Source organism: Cupressus sempervirens, chromosome 3, assembly GCF_028749045.1.
Source record: "Cupressus sempervirens isolate cs-2001-9-10 chromosome 3, ASM2874904v1, whole genome shotgun sequence".
NCBI lineage: Eukaryota > Viridiplantae > Streptophyta > Pinopsida > Cupressales > Cupressaceae > Cupressus > Cupressus sempervirens.
The window spans coordinates 965,536,410-965,560,788 of record NC_143120.1 but is presented as its reverse complement, the minus strand read 5'-3'; the positions used below and the strand labels follow the sequence as shown (position 1 = coordinate 965,560,788).

The window sequence follows — 24,379 nt, the reverse complement described above, 5'->3', positions numbered from 1 at the left end:
GCTCTTTGGTTAGTGAGATTCTTCATCTTCCTTTTATGCAACAAGGTTCATTATTACCAAACCTCACACTACCATAATCATAGTCTTCAAAATATTCAAACTTTATTTTGTCACCAGTCATATGATGAGAACAACCACTATCTATGATTTATGCATCATTTTTGCTTACATGAGAGATAAGTACCATTTTATCTTCCTCATCATTATTAGATTCATCTTTCACAACAATGTAAATATTTTCAACTTCACCATCATCAGAATCATTAGAATCCTTAGCCATGAAACATGTTTTCTTACCTTTGTCCTTGAATGATTTGAATTATTTTTTTCCATTGCACATGTGACCTTTCTTCTCATCCTTATTTTTCTTGTTTGGGCACATAGCAGCAATATGACCAATTTCCTGACATGAAAAATAGATTAGAGGAACCTTACCTTTGTATTTCCCTTTCCCTCTAGAATGTTTTCTTGCAAGTAAAGCTTCAACTACCTCAAGATCACTATCAGAACTCTTTTCTAATTCTTCTTCACTTTCTCTTTGAGAATCCTTTATCTTCTTTTCTTTTTCTTTGAGTGAAAGCTTGGCTTCAAATGCTGAGTCAATGTTCTTGGAAGCTGGAAAATAGTTGTCATAGTTATTTAGCTTAAATGCAGTCAATCTTCCTACTATGGCCTCTAAATTTATCTTATGATTTCCTTCACATCTTCTTTCTTGAATTGTAGCAAATCTAAATGCATAAATGGGAAGTAATGTTCTAAGAACTTTACTTACAACTATTTCCTCCTCAATGTCTCCTCCAAAAGCCTTGATTGCACTGACTATTACTTTGACTCTTTTAACATATTTGGCAATTTTTTCATCCTTTATCATCCCCATCTGATCAAATTGTCCTCTTAGACTTTCTACTTTGGCTCTTCTCACATTATCATCACCTCCATAGATATCTTTCAGCTTTTTTCACATTTCAAAGGTAGTTTTTCAATCCTTGACATCATCAAATTCTTCATAGCATAGGGTAGATGCAATGTCTATCATCATGATGTTATGAGTAGATTATTCTCAAAAATTTCATTGACTGATAATGTACTAGAAGGATTTACATATGCTTCATCAAGATATTTCAACCCTGTATCTCCAATGGAAGCTAGATGGAGTCTCATGAGACATTGCCATGCTAAAAAGTTATCCCCATTAAGCCTTGGAATTTCCCTCTTATGAGACATCCTGATCTTTAGCTTAGATCCTTGAAATCCTTCCTGCAACCACCAAAAGCTCTAATACCAATTGTTGGAAATATAGATGGAGTAACTAAGAGGGGGGGGGGGGGGGGGGGGGGGGGGGGGGGGGGGGTGAATTAGTTACCATAAAAACAAATCCATAGATCCCTTAGATGTCTAATAAAACTAGTTACTGATGTCACTCGATAGCCACACAAATAAACAATGTTGTAACTCGGTAGCTATATGATAACTTATTACTGATCTTTTAATCATTCACAAATATTTAACATGCATGTACAAAAGAAATAACATCAGCACAAGAGACACCAAATTTAACATGGAAACCTAATATGGGAAAAACCACCAAGTAACTAGCTACTGATATTCACTCTTTTGAAGTGAGCCCTATTAGGAGCCAACCTTGTTAAAGGTTACAAAACACACTGTTAGGTGTGACCTTGTTAGAGGGTTTACAAAATGGCTACTAAACCAACTTTGTTAGGAGATTTAGAAATCACTACTACAATTGTGAGAAAGTAACAATGAGTTGACCTGAATGAGATACAACTAAAATATTTTGATACAGATCTCTGTTCTACTTCACTAGATCCTCTTTGATCGAATACAACTTTGCTACTCCTCAAGGATATCTAATCCTTCTTCAAAATTTTCTCACACCATCCACTTCACACAATCAACTCACTTGCATGCTCGCTTATTACAATTTAGAATTCACAACTTGACCTTTTATTTATACCTTAAAAATTATCCAATCGGCTCATCCACAAGTTAAAATTACCAATAATCATTACATTAGTCAGCTATAATCATTATATGAAACAATTAATCTTTATTTCCCAAAACAATGAAATCCTTCATTGGCCGACCGTGCTCAGTAAACACTACTCCAGAAATGATTTCTAGTGTTAACCAACCGAAGCTTAGTAAACACTACAAATCTTGTAAAATCCTTTGGAGACTGAGTGAACTCAATAAACATTGACTTTCCTTTGCTGACCTTGTGAGCTCAGTAGAAATTGACTTCTGCCACAGAATCCTTCAACACCCAAGTGAGCTTGGTAGAAACTATTTCCACAATGTAACTACCAAGAATGCTTGATAGACTCTATAATTCACTTTGTTGACCATCTAAACTTGGTAGACTGTATCTTTTTCTTTGTTAACCAACTGAGCTCAATAAACTATGTCTGATAACTAATATGACATTTGTGTAGCATCAAAGACAAAACACAATTGAACAATTGTATCCAACAGAAAGGGTATGAATTTCCCATGAAGGTGGGATCTTTCATCTATGGCAGTCATTTGGATGCCAAGAACATGTTGAGAGTGTTTTAAATGAAGTATAAATTAGAGATCTATGAAGTCTTGAGGCCTATGTTCAATCCAAACAAGTATGCAAGGGATGTTTTCCAAATTAGAAGTATAATCAAGCACATTACCATCATTGAGGACTACTGGGCTGATTGCAAAGAGAAGTTTGAGAGTTGTGAACTTGCTTTGGCCAAACTAATGGTTGATCAGGTGAAGATGTACAAAGTCAATATTGATGTGGAAGGAGTGGAGGATGATGGTCAAAATATGTATGGCAATACTTACCTGACTAAGCTAAGAGGCACTCCAATAATATTTGAGCCTTATGAAGATTTTGGGGAAGAGCTAGATATAATGATGGCCCAAATCAACAAAAGGACCAAAAAATGGGTCAAATGGACCATAGCTAGAAAGGGTCAGAGATAAAGCACATCTACTCAAACCTCCCTAAAGGCTGTAGTAGCTTCTTACTCTCAAGGTGGCACATTAGGAGTAACCTTGGCCATTACCTAAGGTCTAGCTCAACAATCAAAAAGAGGTGATTAACCTCCCAAAAAAAGAATCCCCCTAGCTAAAACTTATTAGGACGGCTCCCTTCTATTGATTAAAACTCTGGTAGAGGCTAAGAAGAAGAAGGTGAAGGAATTAAAGGATGGTACAGTCACTCTTACCATCTCATCACATAGCAGTTCAATTCCATCTATAATTGTTGCACTTCTCCTTTCAAGTAGTCCACAAGTGCAAGCAGTGAACTTGAGAAATCGTGCAAGGAGTGTGAATTGACTAAATTTGATGAGGTGATAAAGAAGAATTTAGAAGCAAAGAAAGGCCCTGAATCTTCAAATCTCATCTCACAAGCCCCTAAGAATCCTTTCTCTTTGGCAAAACACTCACTTTGGTCAAGAGAAAGATGTTCAATATAGATGATCTTGGGACTGCTTCCAAGGTGATCAACATAGACTCATGGCTGGAGGATACTACGGATAGAAAAAGGAAGAGGAGAGATGAAGGAGCTCCTAACAAAGATACCTTATCTCTAGTTATCTAATCTAGATCAGAGCAAAGTTAAAAAGTAGAAGACCTTGTCCATTCTCGGACAAGATCCTGAAATAGGGCACTTGATGATGTAAATTACAAATCCCACTAAAGAAGGAAGAATCAAAGATATGCCTATAGATGAGTTTTCCCTACACTTTGTGGATCTTGGTGTGGTTAGGTATGACACCAAGGTTGGCTTATGGAAGTCAAAAAATGAGGTAATATAGGGAGAGCTTGAAAGTTTTAATTTATCAAAAGTCATAATAAAGGTGGAAATCCACAAACTTAACGGTTTCATCAAGTAGTTGGTCACTCCTTTGGAAAGCATCTTTGGAATGTCAATCACTAGTGATTTTATTGCTATTGATGCCCAACCACTCATCTCTCAGCTCCAAGAAGATAAACATTTTGGGCAAATTAGTAGAGAGTGGATTGGGAAAATCAATTTAGAGGGACTTTCCATTATAGAATAGAATGGCAATGTGATACTAAGGCTCAAAATAGAAAAGGATAACATGTAAGCAAATAAAGATACCCTAGTAGCAGAGAAAGTTAAGATTGAAGATTGTGTCTCTTTACTAAAAATGATTATGGAGGTTATATGAAAGTTAAGGAGGTTGTCGAAGCAAAGATCTTTCCTAAAGGAGATGAACCTTTAGTTGATTGGTTCTAAAGCATTCAATTCAAGTCTGAAATGATCATGGCAATAGAGGAGAGACTTACGGAAATGGAAGCTAAAGTGAAAAAGGATCAAGATAGAGACTATGGACTCCTAAGAGGTCTACATATGGATTCCCAGACTAGTGGAAAATGAAAGGGAACCATTGGAGTAGCCGTTATGAAAATGAAATTCTCCAATTACATAGATAGTTTGACAAGAATATCTTTTGGCCATCATAATAGAGTTTCCAAGCTCCAAAAGCTTAATGGGTGCGTGCATGTGGCCATGGAGGAGATACAAGATGAGTTAAATATTGTCAAAGATTTAATTGGGAGCATTCTAAATGGCTCTTAAGATACACTAATGTACATTTTCATAGGCATGAGGAATTGATTCCAATCATTGCCGTCGCCAAGGCCTATAAGGAAAAGTCAGAAAAGGGAAAGAAGGTGAAGTGATTTATATTCTACCCTTTTCATTTTTTTGATGTAATGATTGCAATGGAAAAATTGGCTCCTTTCCATTCGTCATTTCTAAGGAGATCAATCAATTTAAATTCCTTTGTAATGGTCATCTTGGAATCCTGTATGTATTGAATTAAAAGATTAATAAAAGGTTGACTTATTTTTGGTGTGAAATAATTGATGTTGTAGAGATAATTTAATGGTATTTTGTGACAATTATTTTCTATTCCATTCTATTTTATGTTAGTTTCATGTTTTCTCTTTTGTGTTTTCTTTCAAGTTAGTCTTTCAGTCTCTATAGTTAGTTTCCTACTAATATTAGTTTAGCTTCAATTAGCATGCATTATCAATTGTTAAGCCTTTTGGATTCATAAGATGTGTGAATTCATAGACTTGACTAATCTTGAAATACCAACTCTTGCCTAAGTTAGTTCCTATCCAAGCCTAGCTTGGTTTACCTGTCCTATTCTTGGGTTAAGAACACACCCTATTTTAGATTTAGAAGAAAACATAACTCATTTCAAATCACAATACAATAGAGAGTTGTACCTAGGAATTTAGAGGGAAGTTAGTTATTTTAGAACAACTTTCCAACTGTTGTAACTAGATGTTGTTCCTAAATTTGGGCATTTAAGAGTTGAATCAAAAGGGAAATTTTTTTACCAACATGAATCATCAACAAATGCAACAAGGATTAGCATATCACCATCTTATATTTTAAAATATATATTAGAATCAACTTCATTTTTGGATTATCCTATTTTGGTAAGATAAAAGTTTACCCTTTTGTACCATGTCATGGGGGCTTTCTTAAGGCCATGAAGGGACTTCTTTAAGTTATATAGAAAGGAGCTCTTTTCATGAGAGATAAAACCTTTTGATAGTTCTAGATATACTTCCTCTTTATCAACACCATTGAAAAAGGTAGTCTTGACATATATTTGATGAATATGTCATCCTGTACATATTGCAATATAAGTAATAGTTCTGATAGAGGTGTATCAAGCAACTGGAGAAAATGTCTCTTGATAATCAATTCTATCCTTTTGAGAATTCCCTTAGAAATGAATCTCACTTTTTGTTTTTCAATTCTACAATCAGATGCATGTTTTATTTTGAATAAATATTTAGTGGAGACCATTGGTTTCTTGTTGGTTCTAGGTATAATATCACAGACATTTTTTTAAATATAGGTTGATATTCTTTGATATTGCATCTTTCCAAGCTTAACATATTAAGGCTTCTTTAGCACTTTGTGGTTTAGATTTAATGAATTTAGATTTAAGAGGAGCATAACATGAATGACTTCCAGTTTTCTTTAATCATTTTTCTTTTCCATAGTGGCCTTTTCTTTTTGTTAAAAGTTTCAACATTTCCAATATTTGATGATAAGTGTTGATCTTCTTAGAAATGCTCTTTTAGATTCTTAACTATAGGGATTTCATGTAATCCTTTAGTTGGTTACTCATTTAATATTTTAGTATTTTTAGAGAGTTTATATGCAATATCTATTAGATAACTAAGAGGTGAGGTAAATCAGTTATGTCCAATTATCTCATAGTCTCTTCAAATATTTCATCACCATCAAACTAATATGAAGATTAACAATATGAACTTTGGTACATATAATCATTTGGTAGACATTTCCAACTAGAAACTTAACTCATACATCAACTTCTTTCCAAATTGTTATCAAATTGTTCCTTGCATTATCAACTATCAGTAAATTTATAGTTATTACGTAGTGATATCTTATTTATTACCAAGTTGTAGTAAATTATAAAATATATTTTATTCACACAATTTTAATATCAATATTTAATGTGGAAATCATGTTAAGGGAAAAGAAAAACCACTTAAGATCGGAAACCCAAATATTTTACTCTTATGAAGTGATCTCTATTAGGAGACTACCTTATTATAGGTTACATATGCTTTGTTGAAGTGGCCTTGTTAGAGGATTTCACCAAAAGGGTCATCTACACCCTTTTTTTTTGTCTAGAAGTAGAAAGGGTGACTTGATTTAAAGGATTTATAAGCACCACTAATCAATCTTACCATATATGATTTCATAGAATTATTAGGTCCACTCAGTGCTTCTAAGATTTTTTGCTACAATGATCAAACAATGATAGTAAAAAGGGATTTTTTAAGAATAGTAACTACCTTTTCTTCATCAGATCTTTTTTCTTTCTCTTTCTATGTCTTTTACTCACTTGGTTTATTTTATCTTCCACAAACTCTTATTTTTCTCTTCTCTCTACTAAGTTTAGTTCACTCAATTTAACACTTCTTTCTTCTTCTTCAACAATTTCACTCTTCACAACATCCTTCAACCATATCTCTTTCAACTTCATCAACTCTCAAACATCATCATAATGAAATCATCACCTACTTCAAACTAACTTCCAAAAACTATCATTTTCTTCTCCTTAAATGGATTTCTCAATTCTTCCAAATCCTTCCATCTTTTGCCACTTAATCAAATCTGTAGATCTTAGATTTACAAAAAAAATCCTTTATACAATGAATTTAGACACAAAGAAAATATAACTTTACATAGAACTTTGTTTAAATCCTTATCCTTCTTCAATTTCCTTCATCAGATCTTTCTTGATTTTTCTCTATGATTGATCTTACAAGAGACTTTGACTCTCATATTGGACCTTCTTGAACATTCCAAATTCTCATCAAAAGACTACCTTAGATTCTAATTTCTCAATCATGTTCATCTGGTTGTCACTTGATAAACATTACATTACTTGGGATATATATAACTTGGTTAATACTGATTCACTTGGGAAATATTGTGTTCTTCATCCTCTTTGCAATTTCTCAAGCAATACTATAGTAACTCGATGAATATAGTCTCCCTTCATTAACCTTGTAACTTGGGCAAGCTTGTGACCTTCAATAAATTACAAAAATAATTGACTGTAAAATAATCAAAACAATATTACATAATCATTGACCAGATCATTTAAGTACCCATTGAATATCTTACATATCAAATTTGACTTCATAATAATTTATTCAAATCCTCTTCATCAATCAAATGATATGGTACTTTCCTGAGTTAGCATAATCCCTGTCTAATTAAGACTTTGACATTAATGAAATATGATAACTGATATGATACATTTACATTTATTCATAGCATCATCACCTAACAATATCCCCATCATCTATTACAATATCATTTGGGGCTAACAATCTCCCCCTTTTGTATTGATGGAAACACATAACATAAGATTTTGCATTACAAAATATTACATAAGATAATCAAATGTATGTAATGTCAACAATACAACTTTACAATTCTAGTTCTTCAAACTAGTACCTAATTTATATCTCAACTTCAAATTTTTCTCAATATTAATCCCCATTTGATTATTCTCTCTTGTTTTAGATGAACATCTATATACTTCTCCTATTTAGTGTTTTCTCCATTATTTCTCTCTATTCAGTATATTCTCTCCCTTATGATATATTATCCTCTTTTGTTACACTTCTCCCCTTTGACAACAATGCCAAATCTCATTATGAATTTTAATGTGAAAATCATAAAACCTTGTAGTTACTCTTGTACCTTGCATGTTTAGATTAAATCAGATTCATCATGTAGTTAACTTCATAACTTTAGAAGAATAATCCTAAAGTGTGAACACTTCTACATCAACTCCATAAGATATGTCAATTCATCCATAAATTGATGCATCATGCAACTTTACCTATTTTATTATGGATAGGGGCAAGACTTCTAGTTTACCTCTGAAATACACAAAAGTATCCTTAAGAAAAGGATTGATAAATATATCAATAATTTTTTCCTTCGACTTTATATACTCAAGCCTTACTTTCTTTTCTTGCATTTCTCCCTCAAGTAATGATACTCGATAGATATGTTCTTGGTATTTCAATGCATCATGAGGATTTTTGATGTATTTATAGCACAAGTGTATTTTCATAGTGAATAGTGAGAGGCTCAATTACTTCTTCTTGCGTCCATTCCAATAGTTATTTGATCCAAACAATATTTGAACAATTGATTGTAGCAGCAACATATAAAGCTTTAGTAGTAAATTGTGAAATGAAACTGTATTTCTTTCTTATCCATGTGGTCAACTTTTCTCCTAAGAAAAATACTCATTCACTTGTGTTTCTTTTGTTACCAAAATTTCCATCCCAATCAACATCTTTGTGTGGTTTAAGATTAAATTCATCATCTTTTTTATACCATAGGCCATAATATTTAGTTCCTTTGAGATATTTTAATATCATTTTCACAACTATCATATGTGTTTCCCTTGGGTTAGATGAAAACCTTATGACTATTCAACCATCTAGGCAAATCTCTGGTCTATTATGCAAAACATATTATAGATTCCCAATCATATATTTGTATTGGATTTGATCAAATTCTCTAGTAGTTTCTTCCATTGATAATTTTAGAACAATCTCCATAGGTGTATCAATTGGTTTAGATTCATCCATCCCCAAAAAATCAATATTTCCTCACATACATGGATTGAGTATCATAGATGCCTTTCGGTGTCCAATAGACTTGTAAGCGAACAAGATTTTATCTCTTTCCAAACATTAGCATTTTGAAACCAATACCAATTTGATCAAAAATGGCTTACTCAACAATTAATTTCCTCCAAATATTATGTTGTCAAAAAATACTTTAGAAATCAACATGATATCTTGTGCTTTTTCAACTATAAGCTATTGTTTTAACTAGTTTTAGAAAATCCTACCTTAATCCGATAAGAGTGTAACCTTTCATACCATGATCTTGGGGCTTTTATTAGTCCATATAGTCCTTTTTTTCAGACCATGTCCTTTCCAATTTCAACAAATCCTTTAGGTTGTTTATTGTAGACTTCCTCTTTAATTATTTCATTCTAAAATGCAGATTTAACAACCATTTGATATACCTTGAATTTCTTCTATATAGAATAAGAAAATAGAGTTCTTACACCTTCCAATCTCCCAACAAGAAATAAATCTCACCATAGTAAATTCCTTCTCTTTAAGCATAACCTTTGCAAACCCATCTTCCCTTATTTTTTACCAGTTTTCCATTCTCATTCAAATTGTTCTTGAAAACCCTCTTTGTTCCAATCACATTCTTATCAACAGGTCTTGGTATAAGTTTCTATGTGTTGTTCTTATCAATTTGATCAATCTTCTCATTCATAACATTAATCTAACATTCATCATCCAAAGAAACTTTAACTGATCTAGGCTCAAAACTAGCTAGTAGACATGTACATTCTCTTATTTTTCTTCTTTTTCATACTCAAGCACTTCTATCTCCAATTACATTTTTAGGTGAATGATTTTTTCTCACATATTTGGCTCATATAGTTTAGTTCTCTGATTCTCAATTTTTTCTTTTCTTAGTGGGAGTTAGGATTCCTACTCGGGTTATATTTTCTTGCACTTTGGTATTACTTTATGTGATTTGGTAACCATTGTCCGATGCTTAATAGGCCTATGTTGTAACTAAGGTAGAGTATTTGGTGCATCTTAATAGACACAAATAATCTTGGTGTAATTTTTAGGTTCCTTCTTTCTTTTCAGATCATTTTAATCTACAAACTCATCAAATCATACATTTGCACTTTCAATCATCTTATTTGTAGCCTTGTTCAAACATTTGTAAGCTTTTCTAGCATAGGTTAATATCCTAGAAATATACCTTCATCTCCTTTAATATATTTTTGTTCATTCCTAGCATCCTTGTAAATATAACATCTACTTACAAATATTTTGAAAAAACTTACATTTGGTGTATGACCATATCATAGATCATAAGGTGTATCTTTTGTTCCTTTCTTCAATTGAGCTTGTTTGAGAGAGTACACATTAGTACTAATTGCTTCTCTCAAGAATATCTAAGATACTTCCTTCTCAATCATCATTGTTCTAGCACAATCCATGATGGATCCATTTCTCCATTATTGATTTCAAATGTTTTGAATAGTCATGAATATCTCATAGGAGGTCTTTATATTTGATATGGATGGGAGTATATGATCTTCAATAGAATCTATGATAATTTTCATGGCTTTATTATTATGCATTTTCCAAAAAAAAATATTTAATTTATTTTTAGTAATATTTTTTTTCCTTTCACATATGCTTTTAAATCAAGTTCTTGAAGGATGCTTATAATTCAAGTTTTCCATGATGTGAAGTTTGTAGCACCATTGAGTATTTCATCAAGCCTTACATAGTTCACCATGGTTGCAACTTAGAATAAAATTTAAAATGTTTGCAATTTCAGCAATAAATAATTGTTTAAACTCTATCATTTAGCCTTTGATACCATGTAAAAGAATGAAGAATATGTGACAAAGTAACAACATGAATTATTCTAATATTGCCCAATTGAAAGTCTGATATATATAACTATATTTTAAAGTTTGATATAGAATGTGACTATTTATTACTAATGAAAAATCTCAAAATTATAGCCAAGATGTACTTAAAGAACTTCAGATAAGATTATAACATGAGGCAAGATGTATACTTCAGATCGAATGTAGATAATACTAGTCATTATCAGTTCATTGATGATGTTCTCCATTGGCAACAATCAATATGAATAGAGGAACAATGGTCATGTTCACATAGAGACATGACTCTACATGGCTATTTCCACATATAGTCATGTCCCTACATGGATATGAATACTTGGTAAAATGTAGGGTCATAAAAATAATTAGTTAAGGAGTCTAATCATACAAGATGTTGGTAGAATATACAGCATGCTCAAATACTATACAAGGTGCCCAATCCCAACAGCAATACTATCAAGTGACATTAATAAAGTGATCCAATTATTATATACTATAGTAGTAACTTGTGTAAGTATATATGTATGTGTGTGTGTGTGTGTGTGTGTGTGTGTATAATTTTGATATCTAAGCTTGAGTTACCTACTATGGTCCAAACACTTAGTCATTTACTAAGCAAGGTTGTTCTACCATCACTATGATTAACTCATCTAGTAAAGGTTGAGTACATTAGAACTTGTCTATTTTGCACTGCATGCCAAGCAAGTCAAAGGTTGCTGAGCACCCCAATTGAGATCGAGCTTATATATAAGGCAAGCATACACAGTTGAGACTGAGCAAGTTGATAGATAGATTTTGTTGAGCAAACAAAAAGGATCAAGTGTGTAGAAGCTAAGTGACAAAAAGAATGTTAGTTATGACCAAGTGTCAAAATATTCAAATGCTCAGTAAACCAATTTTGACATACAAGTTTCTAATTCTACAAACACTCATGTAAATTATTTTGGCCAACTTTTTTACAACATTTAATGATTCTAGAGATAGTTAAGATGTATTTTGTGCATCATTACAGAAGGTAATGATCCCAAGTAAATTAGATCAACCAATCATAAAATTAGAAGGGAAACAAAAATAGGGATAAATTGTGAACCATTGATTATGATCCAAAAATTTTGAAAATCATTTATTTAAAGAGGGTTCCAACCCTAGGATCAAAGGGAAAGTGTGTGGAAAAGAAGTGTATGTTTGTGTGTGCATGCGTGCACGTGCACACAAATTAATGAATGAAAATGAATGTGAAGGATTGCAAAAGGAGGGCTAAGTTTGAAAGAAGACTATGGTCAAACAAAGTGACCTAAGTAGTGAAGAAAAGATTGAAGATATCAAATTAAGAGATCAAGTAGAGATATTGGAGAGAGGAGATTTGAAATCAGCTTTTAGAGAAAATTGAGGGTCGGGCATTGAATTAATTCTCATAGATTTAGCCAAGGTAGATATTTTAACCGAATGATCCTAACAAATGTATGTAAATCTCCTAATAGAGTTATTACTTAATTGTGATTGTAAAATCCTTTGACAGGGTAAGACTTAACATTGTTAAAGCTTTTAATAGGGTAGACCCTTTAGTGGGTAGATCATATATTATGATCAATATTGTAATCCTAATAGGTTAACTTTATTGTTGTAATAGTGAAGATTTGTGGGTTTCATCCCTGCCCCAATTTTACCTTCACATTGAAGTGTTTCTAGGTTACCAAATCATTTGTGTTATGTGTTGATATTTTCATGGATTTTATATTTTAATTTCATTTTAACATTATAGTTTAATGTTAGATATAAGATATGAGATGAATTAGGTGTGAATGAATAATATATTTTTCAAGTAAAAGTTTGAAGATCCTAATTCACCCCATTCTTAGTATCTTGTTTCCCATTAAATCCTTCCAACAATTTGTATCATAGCTAAGTTCTCTTGAAAGAAGTCTAACAACTTGAGAGGATCAGATCTTGGAGATGGAGGAATACAAGATGGAAAAATCACTGAAAATTAGATCATAATGCAACAATTTGAAGTACAAAAAGAGGAGTTAAGGAAATCCTTAAGAAAAAGGAAAGAGATGGCCATTCAGCAAAATGACACACTGTACAAGAAAATTGATACAAAAGGACTACTTGATAGTGGAAAGACTAGTAATGATGATGGAGTAATAGGAGAACTATTGGAGAACAAGAACATTTTGACTAAATATGTGAAAGAACTTGAGAGAGAATAGGAAATCCAAACAATAAGATTATGTGAAGTGATTGAGTAAAAGAAGAAAGTAGAAGAAGACAAAGTCACAACTGAAGAAGACAAAAGATAAATAACTATCAGACTTGAAGAAAAATTATTTGAGGTTTAGAAACTCACAAACACTCAATTGGATATGATGAATCAGTTGATAATTAAATAACTTAGGAGAGAAATAGAAAGGACATGGAGATCATACTAGTTTAAGGTCACAGAATGGGCAACTAAGACATGAGTGGAGAACTGAAAGGGAACTTCTAGAAAGAATGAATAAACCAAGTGAAATTGTCAGATATTTTGAAGAATTGATGAGATCACCTAGATCAATAAAGGATACTTATGGACTAGGATACATCAAGAATTTTCCATCTACCAAAGAAGGAGAATTATCAAAAAATGGAGAACAAAGATATGAAAAATCTAAAGGAAAACCCATTGTCATCATTGTGAAAAAACTAGACATATAGCCAACATCTACAGAAGTAAAAATGGTATGAGAAATTCTAAACCTAAGTTTATTGGTAATTTCTTTAATTACAAGAAGGTAGGACACCAAGCACATGAATCTAGATCAAAGAAAAATGATTCAACCACTGCATCCAGATTTGAAGGACATTGTTATAATTATCAAAAATATGGACATAGAGCTCATGAATGCAAATCTAAGACAAAATCTAACTAGACATCAAAGAAACAAATACATGTACCTAAGCAAGGTAACTCTCACAATTGTGATTACAATAAATGGTATAGTTACCATTATTGTGGAGAATATGGGAAAATTCTAGAGAATTGTATTAAGACACATTTCAAAGGAAATTACAAGAAATCATTATATGGAGAACTAGTTTGTTTTAATTATCACAAAGTTGGACATGTTAGTAGAAACTATAAAACCAAAGCACATGCACCAAAATAATGGAAATGACAAAGGAAAAAGAAAGGTTGAGGAAAAGAAATAGCAGAAGCTAGAAGTAGTGGATCAAGAAAAGTTGATATCACCCAATCGAATGGATCAAGTGATTACACCACAACTAATTAAGTGAAAAAGGTATGCGGGAACTATAAATCCAATGACATATCTTACATCAGTTTCTAACATAAATGTACCAATGTTCATATCTGCATTTAAGATAGGATGCATATAGAATATGTCTATTGAGAGAAAAGTGAGAAGAAATCATTTGCAACATAGAGTACTAAGCATTAGTAATATATTCTATGTGGACCAAGCATTGCAGTATAGACTAAGAACCAATGATGATGACCAAATGATTTGTAATTGACTGCACAAGGTAATGATAATTGAGTGTTTGTAAGTAAGAAAGAAGATTGAGACAGTTGGCAAATACCTACCAAAGTATGAACACATTTATTGTAGACCTTAAATAAAAAATTGAATATATTTTATTAAATTTGAACATTCATTTCTATTCACCAAGTAATTATAGAGTTCATAAGAAATTCAAAGGTGACTAAGGAGATTTTAGCAACAAAGCAAGTGAATCACAATGAAGCATTGGTGAATTTGATAAAGTTAGGAAGTGTTACTTTTAGTGTCAAGTTATTTTTTTTGATAGCTATCAAAGAAAGTTTACTTCTCATAAACCCTAGATTGAAATGGCATTTGCAAGTGAAATTTTGAAAGAAAGAAATGCTCAAAACATAAAGAACAACCAATGTCATCCACTTAATTTTAGAAACATTGTGAATTTTGAAGTGATTGAAGACAATATTGGTGCCCTAACATCAATTCCACCCATGGTTTTGACTATTTGGGATCTGAGATCATGTAACATGTGCAAAATAGGAGAAACTAAAGATTTTGAGATAAAAGAATATTATGACAAGTTATGTGATAATGGAATACTAAGGGACAAGCACAAGATAGTTGTTGAGAAAAGGCTTACCCATGCCCTAGGAACATTCCTAAGGTTTTCAACATTAAATGGATAAAGATCATATTGAGCTGTGCACATGAAATGAAGGTATGGTTATAAAGTGGATCAATTAAGATTAATAAGGCCATAATACACTGAGTTACTAGATACCTATCTTGGATAGACTAAAGAGTATAAGATGTGTAGCACAAAATGAGATTGAGAATTCAACCAAAGAAAAGTGGAATGGTCAAGGAATGTCAATTGATGGGATTGATGATCCTAGGATTAGAATTTTAGTACATGTAATTGCACACAAACTTTTTCAATCCAGTAGATTGAATAGTGTGGCATGCATTGTAGTACACCTAGGCTAAAAAATTGTCAAAGAGGATCATAGTTATGATCTTGTCCAGATGGGATTGCAATAATTAACATACTTAATGGGAGAAATAAGTAAGGAAAATAACACATCATGTAAGTTTTGATCTGTGTTAGTTTGTATCTTTTTCTGTGTGAAAAATTCATTTCATACAGTTGGCATAGTAGCATGTGATAGGAACTAACCTTCTATGGAATAGATTAATGACTTGATAAGTCGGTTAGGAGAAACTTTTGAAGCAATCATGGACAACTATTTTGAGGAATTGAAAAATGAGATGAGAAACCAACTGAGGATTCCCAAATTGGTTGTAGATAAATATTTTGATGAGATATATTTTATGGTAGATGCAGATTTTGTATATGCATAGGAAGTACTATCGAGAATTACATGGTTAAGATTGATGCCCTATTAGGTAAATGTTGATGAGGTCATATCAGCAATGAGTGTACTTTTATTTTTAGATATAGATGCTAATGCCAAGAAATTTGGCACATATAAAATACTAAAGGCTGAATTGACTATAGAATCAAGTGAGCCCAAGATAGACAAGAAAAGGAGTAGCAACAGGTATCTAGATCAATTGAGAAGGGTAAACAAATCCAAATATCACTACTAGTGATACAACCCCATAATATTCGATAGTGAGTCAATTAGAAGAGATGAAAGATGATTCAATAAGTCTAGATGAGTTAATTTCCTTACCCATGTATGACTTTAGAAAAATGACATTGAAGAAAATGCAGGAATTGCAAACTATGTTGAGCTGCAAGCCCAGGCAAGAACAACTAAGGAGAGAGCATAAAAATAAATAGGTATTACATATTGTTAAAGATATTTGTGTTGAAGAATTTGGGATCAGTAACTTGAATAGTCAACATTCAATTTTGGATCAGTTAGTGTATATTATTGACAAAGTTCAAACTAAGGATATTCAGACTAATCATAAATTAATGCAATGATCTAAAAGAAAATATGAGCACAAAGTTTTGGAGAAAGTCTCTAGGGAACTTGTACATAGACAAGTGGAGCTTTCTAATTTAGTCATAGAATTATAGGAAATTTTTAAGACTATTCATTCATTGTACATGAAGCTATGTGCTGTTGAGTTGTTTGCATTGGAGAATCAGCATTCTATTGATTTATTACATGCTGACATGAGAGAAAGTGCTATTTCATTGGGCAAGAATGCAGGTTCTAGCTCATCATCCTATAATAAGTTGACATTTGGTCAACAAAGGTTAGCCAAGCTCATGGCTAGAGATAGTGAAATGAGGAATTTAGGTTGATATTAATTCAATTCATGTTGCTACCACATTTGAAGATTATTCAAAAGGAAGTATCTATACCACAGAGTATATTGAAGAAAGACACAAATTTTTCAAATGTTGAAAGCTTAATTGATCTAGCTATTAAGCTAGAAATTAACATTCAAGTTTTAGAGAGAGTAAAGGAATAGTGGACTAAAATCTTTGAAGAAATTTTGGCAAGCCACAAATCATTTTTTGATAAGTACAAGTTAGCCCCAAGCCATTAGTAAAAAAAATAAGGGGGAAATATGCTAAAGAAATATATCAAAGGGAAAATAGATAGAGTTATAAGATGACACAACATTAGAAAATTCAAATTGAAGACAAAATTATAGTCTCTAAGGGAGCATTATTGTATGGATTGATTATTCATCACAAAGTGGTTTTTCCACTAATGTCAAAGGGGGAGATTGTTGATCTCTAAGCCTAAGTTTACTATTAGTGTGCAAACATTTAGTCATTTACTAAGAAATGTTGGTCTGTTATCACTATGACCAAGTCATCTAGTAAAGGCCGAGTACATCAAGACTTGTTTATTTTGCATTAAATATTGAGCAAGTCAAAGGCTATCGAGCACCCTAGTTGAGACCGAGCATATATATAGGTTGGGCATACACATTTGAGACTAAGAAAATTGATAAATATTTTTTTCCAAGAAAACAAAAAGGATCGAGTGTGTAGAAGCTGAGTGACAATAGGAAGGTTAGTTATGACTAAGTGTCACAGCATACAAATGTCAAGTAAACTAGCTTTGACATATGCGTAACTTCACAAAAAATTATGTAAATCATTTTGGCCAATTTCTATAAAACATTTAATGATTCTAGCGATAGTTAAGATGGATTCTACACTTCATTGTAGAAGGTAGTGATCTTGAGGAAAGAAGATCAACCAATCGAAAAATCAAAAAGGAAATGACAAAAGGGATGAATTGTGAGCCATTGATTATGATACAGATTTCTCAAAAATTATCTATGTAAAGACTGTTCTAACCCTAGGATCAAAGGGGGAGTGTGTATAAAAGGAGTGTGTGTGTGTGTGTGCGCGCGCGCGCGCATGCGCACGTGTGTGTGTGTGTGTGTGTGTGCGTGTGTGTGCGTGTGCATGTGAATAAATGAATGAACAAGAAAGTGAAGGAGAAAACAACGATATAATAGAGAAAGAAAGGATACTTGTCAGAAAAAAGACCAGACAAAGCATCCTAAGCAGTGAAGGAAAAAATAGAGATATCATATCATTTGTGTTATGTTTTGAAATTTTCATGGACTTTATATTTTAATTTCATTTCAGCATTACTGTTTAATGCTAGATTTAAAATATGAGATGAATTAGGTGTGAAATCAGTAATATATTTTGTAAGTAAAATTTTGAAGATCCTTAGCCACCCACTACTCTTTGTATCTTGTTTGCCATGAAATCCTTCCAACAATTTATATACATACATTTATACCTACATATACATCCATACATATATATATACATATATATACATATATACATATATCTATCTACATACATACATACATATATACATATACTTTTAATTTACTACTAGATTCAATTTGACTAAAGCTACATAGTTTTAAAATAGTTTTTGAAAATGATATCTTATATCTCTACAACATCAAGAGACTAAAAAATGTCTGACATTTTTTGGGGTGTCTAAACAACAATCCATTTGTGGAAAATTAAATATTCTAATAATATCTATAAAATTAGTTACACATAAGTTCAAGTATGGGGGAACAATGGGAGCTCCCATCATAGTGGTTATGTCTTATTCTAAGGAATATAATACCTTCAATATATGTGACTCTCATGGATGTTTCGTAGTGTATTGGGACCCTTATAGCTCCAAAGACTTTCTATTACTAAACTATCTTCTTCCCTCTCCATTTCCTTGCCTATGTCTCCTTATCACTCCATGCAATCTTTATTACTCCATCCATCATCTATTGTGTACCATAAATCCCCTCTCTCTCTTATAGTAACTTATTTCTCTACACTCCCCTATTACTATAGAACTATATCAGCTCAAGTCTCCTTATGTTTCCTGCCATATATCATTGCCCCTAATCTTTCTAATTTTTATTTTCACTAGAAACACAACCTCTCTCTCTCTCTCTCTCTCTCTCTCTCTCTCTCTCTCTCTCTCTCTCTCTCTCTCTCTCTCTCACAAACTATTCCCCTCTACCTATCTCTTTCGCCCTCTTTCTTTCCCCTCCTTTTCCTCCTCCTCATCCCCCCATATCATTATATATATGTTTGTGTCCATATCTCTATCTCTAATCAAGTCTCTCTACTTCTCTTTTTCTTGAGCCAACACAATCTCTTTATCTTTATGCCTTCTCTCTATACCTCCTTACAACTCTATCTCTCTTTCACTTTATCTTTCTTTCTCACCCTCTACCCTACCCTTGGGCATACATATCTTTCTCTTCCTATCTCAACCTCTATCTCTATATATTTATTCGTACCCACCTTTTTCACTTTTTCTATCTTTAGTTTCATACTGATTGTCTTCTTTCCCTCTATATTTCTAAACATGCCTCTCTCTCAACTAATCAATCTATTTGTCTCCCTCTTCTTGGACCTCTAAAACTCTATTTCTTTCAGTATCAATCTACAACACTATAGATATTCATTTTCCATCTCTTTAGTAAAATAATGTGTTGAATTTGGACTATGGGAGTGTCAGGAGTCAAATAATTTTTATTTTCTATAGAGGAAAGGTAGTAGTGGCTATGACTAGCTTTGTCGACTCAAGTGAGATACCAAATAATATAAAATTTTGATATTTTTTAGATATTTTAGTATGTGAATTAACTAACTAAAGCTAAGATTTTAGCTTTTCACCAAATGAAATATTCAAAAGTAATTGTAGGTTAGATATGTGAGAAAAATACTATTTTCTATCATTTTTTAAAAATTAAGTTCATAAGGTAAACTAGATTTTCTTTAAAATAACTTAAATGGAATATTTTACAACTAGATTTTCTTTAAAATAACTTAAATGGAATATTTAACAATTATATTAGCTTACTAATTTTCAAGTTAGATTTAATAAAATTACATATTATTAACAAAATACCTAGAATATATTTAATATTTAAGCCGATAAGCTTATTGTGGGAGCTTTTGCTCCCAAAAATTATGATTTCACCAGAAATGTTGTAAGACCTTGTTACGATTGATTTTCCGATGAGATATTGATAAAAATATATTTTCATAATTTTCAAAAATGTAATTGTATTCTTCTCAATCTTAGTTTTAATGTTTTGACAAGTTTCTATTTTGATTTCTTGTAGATCTTGTAGTTCATAGATTCACATCGACTTTCTATTATATATGTTTGTTCATTCAATTTCATTTATATTTTGAACATGTAAACGATATGGTAAATTATTGTTAATTATTGCAAGTTGATATTCATGTAATGTAGAATAGGCACCATAAATTATCAACAAAATGTATTTTTTCTTACAATAGACAATAGTACACTAATATAAAAAAAAATTGAATTTTGATTAATTTAATTTTAAAAATAATTATCATTTCTTTTATATTTGATACAAAATTAATATAAATATTAAATTATTCACATATTTGTAAAGACAAATAATTTTAAAATTGTGTAACAAATGCTTTTTATTTTTTATTTTTGTTAATTAGATGGTGTTTTTAATATCTATTCCAAGTAATTATGTATATATCTTAGTATTTATAGTGTTATTATTTGTGACAATTAAAATTCTCCTATTTTCTAGGTCGAATGCTAAATTTTATATGTGAACATTAATAATTATAATTTCAACTTCATAGAAAAAGATTAATTCTATCAATCATACCCACGAAAAAATATTTCTATCATATAAGACTCTTTAAAAATAAATAAATATCACATTTTTTATTTTATTATCTATAATTTTTTTTAAAATGTGTATTCACAAAAAAATATATTCTAATTTTGAAAATTGAAATTATTTTCTTTGCCTTCTTCTTTTACAAGAGTTTCATTTATGTATGAATTGTCACTATCAATAGTTAAACCATGTGTATATATTTAAGCTATGAGTATGTGGCAATTTGATTTTTATTTATTAGAGTTGATAGGTAAATTTACATTATATTTCCAATGTAGGATTTCATTGTATATTTTTTATTAATAGAATTTGTTTTTGTATACCAGTATATAATTTTTTCAAGATTTAACAATTAAAAATATTAATTATTGTTATATAAAATTTAAAAGGTCTAAGTAGATTCACATTCATATGAACAAATTACTGGTATCGGCTAATCATTGAACAAATTACTCGTATCGGCTAATTGTTGAGTGTATATAAATGCACAACTGCTAGTATTATTACATTTTAAATCCATTAAGAATTTTGTATTGAATCTATTAGCCTCCATACCGTCAATATTCTTGCGGTACACTGGCCATTTCCATGCTCGAAGGATACAGCGTATCGTCTAAATGTGCAATATTAGATTCCATTTATCTAATCAGAAACAAAATTCAATACAGTTTGTTTTCCAGATAAAATTAACAAAAAATAACAGAATAATAGTCAAGATTACCGTTTAAGCGAAAAAACAAAAAGTAGGCTATTTACAAGCTGTCTGAGAATTGCAAATGACCGAAACGAAAAAGAATAAAAATTGCAAACAAAATACATACCTTGGTGTTCTTTGGAAGCAATGCCGACAGCCCCCTCTTTCTGGTCTTCCCTTCTTGACGCATAATAAACAGCATAAAGAGAAGGCAGCGAGTCTGACGAGACAAATTGTGGAATATTGATGGATATCTAGCAAACCGATCATGGTAAAGAAGTCAATAGATATATGACAGCCTTTGAAGACGACTTGTGTCCCTTTCACCTTCTTCAGAGAGAGCTTAACCAGCTGCTATTTTCGCAAATCTACTTCGGGGTCCAACATTTGCCGAGGAGCATAATGGAATTCTCTACACCATATATGAGCCTATCTTTTTGTGCTAGAAATTCAAAATAGTTGACTATTGAATAGGAATTGCAATTATCTTCTAGAAATTTGGATTTCAATATCTTCTAGATGTTTATAGAAACTGAATTTTGACATCACATATTTTTTTAAAATTTCGTTTAGCTTTAATAAAATCAAGCATGTAGGTAAATGTGTTTGGATTAAACAGTTATAAATTAGTATTGAAAAATTCAGTATAATAAAAATAGAATTGTGAAAGGTAAAGTAATGATCTGATGTAGAAATAAATATGGTATTTTTCGAAATAAAGTTCAGTAGATAATAATTAATGTTTATCTTTGAATTTTTTTTTAAATCATTTATTATATACAAAGAGAAATAGAGAGATCAAAAATGTTTTCAATGGTTTATCTGTTTTGTACCATAAATTCTATAGATTTGTACTTTTTACTTTACTTAATTTTTCCTAGCTTCTTCCACTACTTTTAATATTTGTTAGATAATAATAGCTATAGATACTTTTGGAAGGTTCCTAATAAGTGAATATATTCTCTAGATCAATAGAATATGTTTACTCATGATTAAAAAATTAAGTTTGCAAAATTAGATTCTTATTATTGTTAAAATTTAAATGCATTATGTGAGTAAGATGCAAATATAGCTTTTGAATCTTTCCATAATGAAAGTATTAAATGTCTTTTAGAAAAGAAAAAAAAACAAAGCCAAAAAAATTAGATTCTTATTACTGTTAAAATTTAAATGCATTATGTGAGTAAGATGCAAATATAGGTTTTGAATCTTTCCATAATGAAAGTATTAAATGTCTTTTAGAAAAGAAAAAAACAAAGCCACACATCTGGTGATTCTATATTTAGTTTCACTTAGGTGGGAAGAGTATTGGAGTAATTCAACCAATTCCAACTATGTGAAATGTATATAATATGTGTAGCTATAATCGATAATCACATCCATATTTTAACTACAATTTCACTTTTTGTCAGTGATAGCTAGCAAAATGATAAAGAATTTCAAGGTGATATAGATTATTAAGTATCTAAGTTACTATAGAGAAATTAAACATAATTTTTAACAATCTAGATTATTGAAATACATTAGAAAATAATGCTTCTTGTAAGATATGAATATGAGAAAAAATGTGTCACAAATTAACCAACCACATTTCTATTGAGCTTTATGTCAGAAAAAAAAAAGATGGTTGGCATATCTTGTCTACCATATACTCAACATAAAATGGTAAGCAAACAATATTTCAATTTTTCAATCAATTAATTATTGGTCAAAAATCACCATACAAAAAAATCATAGCCTATATAGGAAAAATAATGGAAAAGACAATTATTATATTAAATCAAAAACTACTACATAAATAGCTACAATCAAAACCACAAAGAGTATAAGACCAATAAAAAAGAATTAATTACATAATTAAACTATAACTTGATAGCTTCATTTATATCTAGGCATAGTTATCATCTTCTTTTATCAAGGAATTTATTTTTCATTTTCTACATAGAATAAAATTTATGGTTGCAAATAAATCAAAACATATAATTTATTTTTTTGAAATTAAAAAACAACCAAAAACTAGGGTAGGCCCATGAAACAAAATGTTTCAAAACCATAAGTCAAATACAACACACTTACCTACCCCTTTCTTAATTTCAAGAACCCCCACATCAGATTGCCTCAAAACCTAACCATCGCTAAGAAAATATGAGCAGTCACAAACATTATATGTACATAATATTAAAAGAGGGTCCATAAAAGTACCATGAACGGAGCCCATAAGTGTCAAGTGCCAAATTAGAAAGCATAACAAAACTAAAACTAAAAGATTATTAGCTCTCCTTGTTCTTAACATTCCCATCTAGCTTGTCCAACAAGATTTGCAACTAATCATCAACAAGGAATTTGCAAAGAGAACCCGTGGTATCTATCCCCATTGTAGCAATTAGGGCTTCTTTTTTAGCATGTAGGAGATGAAGCATGTAATGCCTTACCAAGGAATCCAAAGAATTATCCTAAAGTTTCACTAAGTTTGGTAACTTTTTTTTTTTTAATGAAAGTTAAACTACAACATACATTTAGTAACGAAAGCAATAACTTCATTCAACTGAAAGTAAACATAAACATACATAATAGGTTACATTCTTCATGGATCCCTTAACATTGAATCACATCTAACATAACTAATTATGTTTCCATCTAATACTACATCCACATGAAATAATAATGAAAAGTCCAATGTTTTTAAATTACATTTTTGAATGCTCAATCATCCACTATAAATGACACAGGGTATGAAAGGCTTAAAATAATATACATCCATGTAAATAAAGATACATCATCATACTAACTCTAATCCATGATGCAATAACATAAATGAAACCACAAATCATACATGATACATCATCATAGAAGATAACCATAAATTACAAACATAACTAACTAAGTGCACGGTTCCTCCCAACCGTAAATAACATCATTAGACCATCGTGGGC

General features: G+C 31.1%; 1 protein-coding gene across 2 annotated transcripts in view; it reads right to left on the bottom strand.

Annotated features, from left to right (window-relative positions):
• LOC149569945 (cinnamoyl-CoA reductase 1-like) overlaps nt 1-21,814 on the bottom strand; it is an 86,053-nt gene extending 64,239 nt beyond the window's left edge. The window contains exons 1-2 of one of the 2 annotated variants that reach the window (XM_089822621.1): nt 21,574-21,814; nt 21,308-21,394 (exon numbers count right to left, since the gene is read on the bottom strand). The gene's annotated coding sequence lies outside the window, so the exon portion shown is untranslated. The remainder of the gene's footprint in view (nt 1-21,307; nt 21,395-21,573) is intronic. The other variant, XM_089822620.1, reaches the window with a different exon arrangement.
• Nucleotides 21,815-24,379: the final 2,565 nt, after the last annotated feature.